This window comes from Lissotriton helveticus, chromosome 10, assembly GCF_964261635.1.
Source record: "Lissotriton helveticus chromosome 10, aLisHel1.1, whole genome shotgun sequence".
NCBI classification, from domain to species: domain Eukaryota; kingdom Metazoa; phylum Chordata; class Amphibia; order Caudata; family Salamandridae; genus Lissotriton; species Lissotriton helveticus.
The window spans coordinates 1091478119-1091491048 of record NC_136071.1 but is presented as its reverse complement, the minus strand read 5'-3'; the positions used below and the strand labels follow the sequence as shown (position 1 = coordinate 1091491048).

The 12930-nt window shown below is 44.8% G+C and overlaps 1 protein-coding gene across 7 annotated transcripts in view; it reads left to right on the top strand.

Annotated features, from left to right (window-relative positions):
• The window catches only part of NHSL2 (NHS like 2), a 1069731-nt gene that overhangs the window by 903163 nt on the left and 153638 nt on the right, over nt 1–12930 (top strand). The window contains exon 1 of one of the 7 annotated variants that reach the window (XM_078663806.1): nt 10646–10832. The exons of 5 other annotated variants lie outside the window; for them this stretch is intronic. The gene's annotated coding sequence lies outside the window, so the exon portion shown is untranslated. Of the gene's footprint in view, nt 1–10645; nt 10833–12930 lie in introns of those variants that run through there. One more of the 7 variants, XM_078663805.1, reaches the window with a different exon arrangement.

Below are 12930 nucleotides of genomic sequence, written 5' to 3'. Positions count from 1 at the left end.
TTGCGCCAGCAAAAAATGGAACAAATGTGTTTTGCATATTTTCGCTATATTTTCTTAGTAAGAAACTGAGTAAATCGTGTTCTCCTTTTTCGAATGAGAAAGGTGGGGGGCTAAGTCTGAAGCAAGTGTTTCATTTGTTGTTACATCATCAGAAAGAGGATTGCTGAACCTGTTTGGTCCAATCCCTAAGACACAAACCTGTTCCAGAGGGCCGATCCGATTTCGATGCAGCCAGGTGAACCCAGCGGCGAGGCACGGTTGGTGCAAGATGACCAGGCTGCTAGCCACAAATGCCTCCAGGGTTGACTTTAGTAGACTTAGTGCTGATGTAGTGTGTTCTGTCCCAGGCAAGGCAATACTAGCACAATGCCACTACCAAAGGGGCAATATAATGCCTCGAGAAGCATCAGAGAAGGCGTCACTGGCATGTGAGAGTCTCACCAAAATGTAACTTCTCTTTAGGAACCAAACACCCTTGTGCCAGGCCTGACCCCCCACGTGTCCTCTGTAGCCTGTCAATCTTCTTGACAAGAACGCCATGGACGGATTTGAGAATGTGTGATGCCCTTTGTGGCCTCTGTCCCTGAGGGATGCTGCAGCCTTCTGAGTCACCTGCCATTCCCATCACTAGGCCTGTCCAGTTTACATTTGGACAATTCACCATCCTGCAGGCCTGGAAGGAGAAAGAAGCAGAGCGGGTGAGACTGGACGTATCTGGGGTCTGTAGGTTGACAACTACAGAGCCGGTGCTAGGCTTTTTGTCACTCTAGAGTAATTGCCCCCTTCCTTATCCTCCCATTGCAATATGGCTGTAGTTGTTGCTTTTGGGGCCACTATAGCACCCCGTACAGGCTGTTGATATTGCTTTGCTCTTGAATTTGCTCTAAGTACTGCTATTCTTTCTTAGTGACATCACCAAACAGCAACTTTGTGTTCTTTCACGTGTTGTCAAAGTTTTGTTAATGATTTTGTCACTAATTACGCATTATTGCCCTCTGCCCAAGGCATTAATAATGGTTAACGTTATTTGCTGAGGGCCTGCAAACAATGCTGGACCAAAGTCCACTAGAAAACGCACCTAATGAGGGCAGGGCAAAACCCAGGTGCGAACTCCTCGACGTTAAGCTCAACATTCACACCCAGTTATCCCAGCAACCACAGACCATCACTGTCCCTGTTTGTTGCTTTCACCCACTTGCTCCCCCTCTTGCTGAGTTTAGAATGCAGGCAATTCATCAGTAGGTAATGCCTCGGTTCTAAATATTTTCATTGGCTGAAACTCACCAAGCAACCTATTCAGAATAGCCAAAAAAGACTGACTAATTAGCATCTTCCATTAGTGACTTACTAACCAGCACACATGTGGGAGAAAAATATAACATGGAGCACTCGGTTTCAAATTAAATGGAGAATCATTAAGGTTTTAATATATTGTTTATGTTATTTTGGTATTTTATGCTATATTAGGTTTTGTAATCAGCATTTGTATAGCACTAACCACCTTTTTGGTGGCATTGTGCTCATACTTAAAATGGGCTCCATGTCCTGTGAAAAAGGGAGGCCATTGAATGTGTAATATTTGTTGGTGTCTGTGTGAGATTACTAGAGATTTTGTTCATTGTATATTTTAGAATTTGGGGGTAATATGAAAAATTATATCTAGAAGCTACTCTGTTTCTTCCCCTGGAACACTATATTTCAAGCCTGACATACTTCTTCTGAAAAAATATCTGTCTCTGTTGGCTGTCATTTCACAAAAATCATAAAGTTATCTAAAATGACTTTGCATGCCATTTGCTTAGAGTGAATTTTTAGGTCTCACCCACAGACATATTATTACTGTATGTCTGTTGTTGAAGACTTACTGAGTATAATACCAATACTTAGAGTGGGCTTTGGGTCAGCACATTGTTTACCATTGGTCGGTTTACTTGTCAATCTCATTTGCTTACTTCCTATTCAACCACTCCTTCTTTTGTTTGTCCCTCCCCTGCAGCATGGTAGCCTTACCAGTAGCAGCCCATCCCCTGCCAAAGTAGTGGGCGGGTCAGGCAGGAAGAGGGAGGTGGGGAGGGTTCGGAGGAAAAAATAAAATAACAAAAATAAACTTACCTTAACGCCGCTGCTGCCTCCCACCGCATCGTGCGCTTCGTGCTTCTGGGCACAGGCTCCCAGAATGCACTGCGGCCAATCCTGATACTGCATGAAAACAGCATAGGGATTGGCCTGAGCATCGGCAACTTGTGCTTCCAGGCAGAATTGGAACATGTGCCTGCACTCTTCAGCCGCAGCAATGCAGCTGGGGCTGGAGAGAGCTTCACTGCACATGAGGGTTTGGTTGGCCTGAGACGGATGACCAAACCCTCATGCACAGCAAAGGGTGTGCCCACCACTCCCTCACCAGCAGTGTCATCCTCTAGACCCACCCCGAGACTCGTCAGAGTCTTGGTGGCATGTCCAGGGGATTAAAATAAAACTACAATAAAACGGGTCTAAAATCCGTTTTATTATCGTTTTACTTGCTGGTGGTGGCAGGGGGGCGACTCTCCTCCGCTTGAATGGAGCGGCCGCCTCTGATACTTACCATCTTTTAAATTGGATGACTTGTATCCTTTTTTTTGGCTCCACATCAGAAAATTACTTTGTTTCTTTTCTGTTTTCTTTCTTGATCTCTCGCCCACGCACTGCCTTCCCCTCACATCCTTTCCCCTCTACTGTATCTCTATGTTGCTCTTGCCTAAGGTGCAGCAATTGCTTTCCCCATCCAGCTCCATTCGGCTCAGAGATTCTTTTGTTGATTTTTTTAAACTCACCTAGCTCCTCTTTTAGTCCACTAACATTCCCTGTTTCCATTGCTTCTGCTGTTCTCTCTGTCACCATATTTAACAACAAGGGGTGGTGATGGACAGAGTTTCTGATTTAAGCAGAATACTCTCACCCAGTCAAGAGATCAGGGCTAGATCCAACACCGTTTTTTAGCTCACTGCACCATCCCAGTTCAGAACCTGGCTATATGCAAATTAGTCTGTTCCTGTCCCAGTGCTTGATGGGAACAGGGCAAGCCAAACTACCAAGCCAATTCTTATACTGGGAAGGAAACAAGCTTCTGGGGACCGGTTTCTGGCATTTCAGCCGTCGTCGGCCGGCTTGCTTGAATCCTGATGGTGCAATGAGCAAGGGACTCACATCTGAGTATACCCTTCCACGCTTAGGGTGAACAAAATATTTAACAACAAGGGGTGGTGATGGACCGAGTTTCTGATTTAAGCAGAATACTCTCACCCAGTCAAGAGATCAGGGCTAGATCCAACACCGTTTTTTAGCTCACTGCACCATCCCAGTTCAGAACCTGGCTATATGCAAATTAGTCTGTTCCTGTCCCAGTGCATGATGGGAACAGGGCAAACCAAACTACCAAGCCAATTCTTACACTGGGAAGGAAACAAGCTTCCGGGGACCGGTTTCTGGCATTTCAGCCGTCGTCGGCCCGGCTTGCTTGAATCCTGATGGTGCAATGAGCAAGGGACTCACATCTGAGTATACCCTTCAACGCTTAGGGTGGACAAAATATTTAACAACAAGGGGTGGTGATGGACAGAGTTTCTGATTTAAGCAGAATACTCTCACCCAGTCAAGAGATCAGGGCTAGATCCAACACCGTTTTTTAGCTCACTGCACCATCCCAGTTCAGAACCTGGCTATATGCAAATTAGTCTGTTCCTGTCCCAGTGCATGATGGGAACAGGGAAAACCAAACTACCAAGCCAATTCTTACACTGGGAAGGAAACAAGCTTCCGGGGACCGGTTTCTGGCATTTCAGCCGTCATCGGCCCGGCTTGCTTGAATCCTGATGGTGCAATGAGCAAGGGACTCACATCTGAGTATACCCTTCCACGCTTAGGGTGGACAAAATATTTAACAACAAGGGGTGGTGATGGACAGAGTTTCTGATTTAAGCAGAATACTCTCACCCAGTCAAGAGATCAGGGCTAGATCCAACACCGTTTTTTAGCTCACTGCACCATCCCAGTTCAGAACCTGGCTATATGCAAATTAGTCTGTTCCTGTCCCAGTAAATGATGGGAACAGGGCAAACCAAACTACCAAGCCAATTCTTACACTGGGAAGGAAACAAGCTTCTGGGGACCGGTTTCTGGCATTTCAGCCGTCGTCGGCCCGGCTTGCTTGAATCCTGATGGTGCAATGAGCAAGGTTCTCTCTGTCACCAACAGTGGTTCAGTGGGATTTACATGCACCCCTGGCCACTCCACCTTTATAACGCCCCAAATCATGTTCTTATTTATTTATTTTTGGATGGCTTTGGTGCAATTTATATATATTTGTTCATTTACTTCTGCGTGTGGGACACACACCAGTTATTGTTTATTTATTGCCGCTGGCCATGCTCTGCAAAAATAATAACGGAATTGGTAAAGCCAAAAGGTGAGACCTGTTGGCTTTGCTAATGCTTGTTTTAGAAGGATTTGTGAAAACTTGAGACCACAGTTTATTAATAAACATTGATTGATAACAGGTACAATAAACCAGCTTCCGGTTCATGGAAGACCTGGCCTAGCAGTTCCTTTTCCCATGAGGCACAGGGTCAAGACTGATTTGCCTATGGCTGGGTCTGAACTAGGGTGGCGAAGTGATCTAAAGAACGATGATGGATTCAACCCAGATCTGTGACTGGGGGTGAGCGTCTGAAGAGTTTCCGCTCTCTATTCATCATCTCCTTGTGTTTGCAAGAAACCAGTTACCAAAGAACTAATGCCTGAATTCATACCCATAGTCAAGTTGGTTAGATCACGCTGATTGCAAAGTAGTTGATAGCGAATTCATGTCCCAACATAAGGGTAGCAATCTATCCATGGCTAGTCCTAGCTTGGTTGTTGCAAACCTGTTCTGAGCACGTTTGTTACTTTACTAATGCAGCTAAATGTAAGTGCTTCCTTCTAACTTCCACAAAGTCATGTGACTGCATATTATATGAGTGAAGCGGCCACCTACGTGCAAACATTTTTAAGATACATTTTCTCAAAAACAATTGATCTAAGTGTTACTAGGACATCAAAAAAGCTTTTCTATGTATTCTTTAGTGTCTATGTTCCTTGAACACTTTGTAGAGAGTGTCTCAGGGGTTGTGAAGTTTGATGCAGGGAAGGCTGGGGGAAGACAGGTGGGCAAGATCTTGTTCAATCTGTCTCCGAGAAAAGTCTCTGATTTTAGGAGCACTGAAACATATACTGAATGTTCCACCATCAAAGGTTTCACGCTGCAGTGGTCTCTATAAAACCAAGAAATACAAATCTCAGGGGTATGGATCAATTTATATTCACATCTGGAATTCTCAATCAGTGTGTTCTACTGTCCGCAGTCGCGTCTAAACGATTCATGGTCATGGATGAGGGACGTGATTTATCATCTGATGATGAGCCTTGGATCAAGTTCCATCAATAAACCAGGGGTCGCGTTTGTGCACCACCATCACCACTGTGCACTGCATCATGGCGCTACATCAAACATTATCAGCGGAATGGTAACTGACAGCAGGTGACATTGATAGAATCTGGGCCCTACAGCACATTGGCAGCCCATAGCATGTCCTCTTTGCAGGTTTCATATATTTACAGAATATAAAGTGTTGTCTGAAGAGTAGGGTTTTGAATGTGCCATGAAGTATGGCGCCTTGCAATGTTTGCGTTTGATATGTTTACTATAACTGTGACACGGTGCAACCAGGTATGGGGAATTACCCTATAACCCCTATATGTGTGTGGGTAGAGACACGCACAAATTTCAGAAAAACCAAGTCCCGGGCACACGCTACAGGGTAAATACAATGGTTAATAAAGTCTCTTGCATCTGGAAAGTTGTCATGTAAGGTCTACTCAAGTAGTTTAGAATTTCTTCAATTATTTTATCTTTATCAATAATGGACACAACCAGACTTTTTTTTTTATTCACAGAATATAGTTCTCTGTGGCCAGGGATCCGGGAGGGCTGAGAGTGGGCTCCAAGGAAGGTCTAGGTGCTCCAGAGTGAAGAGGTGGCATCGGGTACTAGAAGGGAGCCTTCTCCGTGCTGCTGGGGTGGTCTTTCCCATCAAACGCTGAACCTAGACAGCGAGCAGCGTGTTTTGGGGACTTAAAGGGGGTTGGCGTTGCAGAGAGTAATGCTCATGCCGAGACACAGCAGAGGAGGTTCTGGGACAAGTGGGGGGGTCTAGAGGAGCCTTGCACTGCCTAGAAGACCAGAGTAAGAAATATATAATTATATAAACACACACTATATATGTGTGTGGCCTTTTTGATTGATGCACGCTTTGCAAAATATATTAACATAACATTAAACATTATTAATGAATAATTAATTATTATTTAATTAACTTCCTGCCCTCTACCTGTACAAACCCAACTACCCACTTTGACACTAAAAATTACTGTTAGCAAATAAATGTAAAAATCTAAATCACGTAAAATTGCAAACTATATTTGAAAAAATTAATAACAATTATACAAACAATATGAACACATAAAATTAAGAGATTAACTAAAACACATGAAAATAATTAAAAAACAATATTTTTATAACTATATTATTGACAATGATATTAACAACAATGATATTTTTAGCAACGATATTACTTAGCTAAAAAACGATATTCTGGACAACAATATTTCTGCATCACTATATTTTTATATTACAATATTATTTGTGATATTTCTGTATTCCAATATAGAAAACTCAACATTTTGCCAAACACCCCCTGAGTAGTGCCTGCTGTTCGACAGACAGACAGCCAGGTGACAGAAAGGAGTAAGGTTTTTTCCGTATGAATAGCAGTATTTGGAGAGCAAAATTGATAATTCTACTCAGGTGGAATGGGTTACTGTAGGAGCGCAACCTGGAGGCTGCAATAGTTCACAGGCTTACTCATGTCAACAGAGTTCATGAGAAATGTAGGGGCATTGAATGGGATGGTTGAATGATTTCCAAGAAATTCAACAGATGAATCAATTGAAAATCTGCAGTAGTGATGGAGCAGCGGTGCCTCTTATTGGAGTGGGCTTTCAAGCAGAAGGGAATGTGAGTGTAAAGCCGATAATTCCACTGTAAGTTTCACAGTAAGCACAGTGTTTAATTTGGGCCAGTGTTTTCCGGCGCTTGGCACCGGCACTTCATTATTAAATGTAAATGTAAATGTATAGGAATTTATATAGCGCAAATCACCAAGCGGTTTCTAAGCGCTTGCTTAGGGAACCCGTCCTGGTATTCCCCTGTGAGATAACCCCGGCAGGGTATCCGCAAGGTGAAAGCCAGGCATCCCGCCGCGAGGGGCCGTTGTGGAGATTAAGCAAGCTATTGCCCAGAGTCGCAGAGTGTGAACCCGTGAATCGAGTAGGCACTGGAGCGAGAATTGTCGAGTCCATGGACATTTTAGGACTCAAGACCCCGCCGAGCCAGGAATTGAACCCTGGTCCCGGGCTGACCTCTGCTTCCAGGTCTGCCTCCTCTAACCAGTGAGCCACACTTCTCCACATTAACACTGGCACTGGCAAATTAACACTGGCACTTTATGACAATCCACCACTGTAGGAACACATTTGTTTAACAATTAAATGCACATTTATAAAAATAATTCTGGTGCATCCAGGCCATTCTTGTTGTTTTAGGTGGCTTGGAATTGTCCAAACTATCATATTTATAGGAGTGTGAGGTTTAATAAGGAGCGTTTAGACTAGCATGTGGCAGTGAAAGGAGTTCCTGCAGTGGGCTCTTGTACAATAGCTAGGTCCATGGCACTTCTTTATTTACAAGGTAAGCACTGCTGCAAGGATAGTTCGGCAGTCTATTTAATAAGCGGGTTTAAGATCATCACAGATGCAAATAATGAAGGATTTATGGACACCTAAGGCAGTCACCTTCATGACACCTCTTCAGAGCACCATTCTGCATGTTTGCTTGTATGTGATGGCTTGTATGTGATGACAGGATTGATTCCATGTATGTGTACTCCAGTGCAGCGGCGGTTTCTCTTCATAGGCGCAAGAGTGTCGCCCCACCTGCAGCCGCGGTCGGTAGTGGGAGTACCTGCAGGGCGGTGATGTGGGGAGGGGGAGGGGCAGAGTGGGGGTAGTAATGTATGGATTACAGAGCTTTACAGGTAAGTAAACATATAAATAAATAAAACGAATTTCGTTGCGCGCCCTGCATCGCATTTGGGGATGCAGTGCACGCAACAAAAGTTGTTTTATTTATTTATATGTTTACTTACCTGTAAAGCTCTGTAATCCATACATTACTACCCCCCACCCTGCCCCTCCCCCTCCCCACATCACCGCCCTGCAGGTACTCCCACTACCGACCGCGGCTGCCCACCTGCTGGCGCAGCAGTTAACACAGAATAATAAAATGGTCATTACCATTTTATTACAGCTTGGAAAAGCGGAAACACTGGGCATGGTGTGTTTTACATTAGGCTGGCATGTCAACTCTAGACTACGTTAATTACTCAATCAGTGAAAACACAAACACTAATACAGAATAAGTATAAACAGTTTATTGTTTTATTATTATTATTCTTATATCTTTTTTGTAGATTTTTTTTAAAATCAAGTATAGATAAAGATAAATATATTTACAATCTTAATACTAAATTATGAACCACATGTATTCGCCCCCTTTGACAGTTGATACATTTCATATGCTATAATGAATCTGTGTTTCAAGTAGCGAGATTGTCATAATTTCAATTCATTTGTACACACATCATTTTTTTCTCTTTTTTCAACTTTAGTCAAAAGTAGTGCATATTACAACCCATAAATCACGTAAAACTTTATGCACAGAGACTGGTGGCTTGTTGACAAACAACGCGTTTCGGCTAGGCCTTCATCAGGACTCCGTCACAGTGGTTACTCGTAGGTGTCTAGGTAGCACTGTCCTCGAGTAATATGAGACATATAATGTCTCTATCCTGGATATGTGGTGGCTTCTTTTTAAATCTTCTATTTATGCCACTATATAGATATCATTGGAATGCAGCTGCAGGTACACCTCGTCAAGATGCTATTAGTATTTCTTCATTCCTGCTGTACGTCTAATTGCCACTCAACGGGTGTTCAGAATCTTCCTGCCAAGTGGTTGCACAATATTGATGTATGCATTACTTAGGTAGCAAAAACGAAGGTTACCACTGTCCTGATGGCGTTAGGTTGAACTATGCATTAATGCAGTATATTTTTCGATGGGTCAGGATAAGTTCTCTATTTAGGTCACGATTATATGTCAATACTATATTCTCTTACATCCATGCTATCTGCTTTCCCAACGCTGAAACGATTTTTAATAAGCAGGTTTAAGATCAACACAGATACAAATAATGAAGGATTTATGGACACCTAAGGCAGTCACCTTCATGACACCTCTTCAGAGCACCATTCTGCATGCTTGCTTGTATGTGATGGCAGGATTGATTGCATGTATGTGTACTCCAGTGCAGCTGCGGTTTCTCTTTATAGGCGCAAGAGCGTCGCCCCACCTGCTGGCGCAGCAGTAAACACAGAATAATAAAATGGTCCTTACCTTTTTATTATTCTTTGTGCTGACAGACCATGCTGCTGGAGTGTGAGGGTGGGGGCGGGGCAGATTCCTGTGGATTGCAAGATGTCTCCTAGGGCTCAGTGCGCATGTCAGACTGGCCGGCTATCTTCAGCCGGCCTATCAGACATGCACACTTCTGACCCAGCAGTCCTGCAATCAATCTTCCAACCAATCCTGGATCTGGTGTCAGGTTGAAAACAACCCAAGAGCAGCTCCCGGTTTGGTTGGATTCATACTGCACTTGGAAGGATGCCCTTCCCTTTCCTTCCCGCTCCTTGTCACCCTCAGGATCAGCGCGGGGAGAGGAGCACCGGACAGAGGGTCTGGCGGCCAGCAGCATTTATGGTGAGTGTCCTACCATTTATTAATGTTGCCAGCCACCACTTCTACAGATATCGTGTGTGGCAGCCATATGTCAACACCACATGTACAAAGCCATTCAAAATACCACTATTGTGTTTTCTACTCCCATTCTACGGTGTAGCAACCACTGGTGCATCAGGTGCAGTGGCACCGGCGCCCGGAGGGCCATATTGAACCTTGATTATTGCTGTATTTTACTTCCCCCAACAGCAGTTACTTGGGTAATTTTCTTTGCTTAGCACAAGGGCCTGTGGCTTCCTTGTCATACCGCTGCACCAACTGCAAAAGCAGTGGCCATGAAAGTTCAGATCTCTACTCTGAACTTACAAATGCGAAAAAACGAAATGAACACTTCTTGTGGTCTCTGACCACTGGAGCCCAGGGACGTGGAAGTATGGGAGCCCTGTGCGCGTGAGAAGGTCGCATGCTCAGCAGAGGAGAGCGTGCGCTGTTTATCTGTAGCCAGCTGGGCCACAGTGGAGAGCGTGGCCTGCCCCCGCGGCCTGGGTGGCTAGTGGGGCCCTGTGGCGTGCACACCACAAGCCATTTGTTTTGCAAACACGTTGGCCTGGCTTCTTAATATCAAATTTCCCCACACTTCCCCTTCCACCCTGCCACACTCAACCACATGCACGTCCGGCCTCCCCCTCTGCCTCGGGCGTCCCCTTCTGGGGCGAGTGCGGTTTGAAACAGTTGTAGAAGGCGCCTCGCTGCGTGTCGGTGCGGCTCTGAGCGAGAGAAGACGGGGCAGCTGATGGGCACGGGAAGGGAGCCCTCGACCCCAGGATCGGTGGTAACCCCTCACAGGAGACCCCATAACCGAGGCGTCAGCAGGAGCCAGCGAGCCGGCCTGGATAAAGAAGTAAGCGCGCTTCTTCGTGTTACTGACATTTTGTTGTCCTTCGTGTGTGCATTTTACTGACACGCAACGGCAGATGGACGATTTGTATTGAGCAGTCTTACGTACTGCCGAGATAGCTCAGTGAGATGAGTGCTCAGTGCGGAGAACTGTGTGGGATCTGCAGTTTGCAAGCCCGAATTCGGACGTGCAAGTCTCAGTATTTCATCCTTCTGGGAACGATAAGATGAAAACCGATTTTCACTGTGTAACAAAATGTAAATGTTATGATAAATTGTTCTATAATTTCAAAAGGCACATACTACTATTATGTACGTTGAGAAAGAATGTACTTTGAATACTCGTGTTCTAGTGTAACAGCTGGCCAATTACATCATGCTACAGTGTCAGCATTTGGGCAGCGCACTGCTACAATTTATGTAGGATTATATATATCACTGCTTTAACTAAGCAGGTCCTGACTGCCTGCACTTCTTTAGTTTAAAAGGAGGAGTAACTGCACTACTTCAGTTAGAAAGGTGGAGTACCTGCACTTCTTTAGTTTGAAAGGCGGAGTACCTGCACTTCTTTAGTTTGAAAAGAGGAGTACCTGCACTTCTTTAGTTGGAAAGGCGGATTACCCGCACTTCTTTAGTTGGAAAGGAGAAGTACCTGCACTTCTTTAATTAGTTGGTAACAACTGGTCAATTATATCATGCCACGGTATCAGCATTTGTGCAGCGGTCTGCTACGATGTATGCAGGATTATATAAATTCACTGCTTTAACTAAGCAGGTCTTGAGTGCCTGCACTTCCTAAATTTGAAAGGAGGAGTACCTGCACTTCGTCTGTTTAATAGGAGAAGTACCTGTACTTCTTTAATTGGAAAGTTGGAGTAGCAGCACTTCTTTAGTTTGAAAGGCAGAGTACCTGCACTTCGTTAGTTTGAAAGTAGAAGTACCTGTACTTCTTTAATTGGAAAGTCGGAATAGCAGCACTTCTTTAGTTTGAAAGGCAGAGTACCTGCACTTTGTTAGTTTGAAAGTAGAAGTACCTGCCTGCACTTCTATAGATGGAAAGGCGGAGTACCTACACTTCTTTAGTTTGAAAAGAGGAGTAGCAGCACTTCTTTAGTTTGAAAGAAGTAGCTGCACTTTTTTAGTTTGAAAGCAGGAGTACCTGCACTTCTTTAGTTTGAAAGGAGGACTACCTGCAAGCTGCTAGTTTGAAAGGAGGAGCACCTACATGTATCAAAGAGCAGGGCTGGCCTTTTATCCCACTAGGCATTGGCACTTACCTTTTCCACTTTCTCCAGCTCCCTAAGTAAATAACGCCGAGCACAAGAGAGGCGAGAGAGGAAATAGAGGGAGAGCGAAAAGGAGAGTGGGAGCGAAAGAGAGTGGGGGAAGAGACAGAAAAGGAGAGAGAGAAAGAAGTGGGCTGGATTGGGCATTTTTGACATGGCTGGTTTTGGTCCCCAATCCAGCCCTAGCTAAAGGTTCTCTGGGATAGTGAATGCCTGCATGTCTATAGATCCATTGCAATTATTATTATTATGTTTCTTATATAGCGCCTGAATCGACCCCCGAAGGGGTATCTCCGCGCTTGCCTTGGGAACCCGTCCTGGCTTTTCCCTGTGAGATAGCCCCTACAGGGCATCCCCAAGGTGAAAGCCAGGCATCCCGCCGCAGGGGGGCCGTTGTGGAGATTAAGCAAGCTTAATGCCCAGAGTTGCAGAGTGTGAACCCATGATTAGGTCAGGCACCGAAGCGAGAATTATCGAGTCCATGGACATTTGAGCTCAAGACCCTGCCGCGTCGGGAATTGAACCCTGGTCCCGGGTCTGACCTCTGCTTCAGGGTCTGCCTGCTCTAACCAGTGAGCCACACTTCTGCAAGTATTTCGTATGGAATTCACGTCTACAGTATTGTACTGTCCGTCAGCCACGTCTAAACTATTTAAGGTCAGTGATGAGTGAAGCCTTAATTATCTGATGTTGAGGCCTTCGGTCAAGCCCCATCATTATGCCAGGAGTCACGTTGTTGTGACACCGTGCCGAAGATCACACCCTTTTACTAGAACAAGTCATAGCTTTGCACACAGACCTCCTCTTACCACTGCT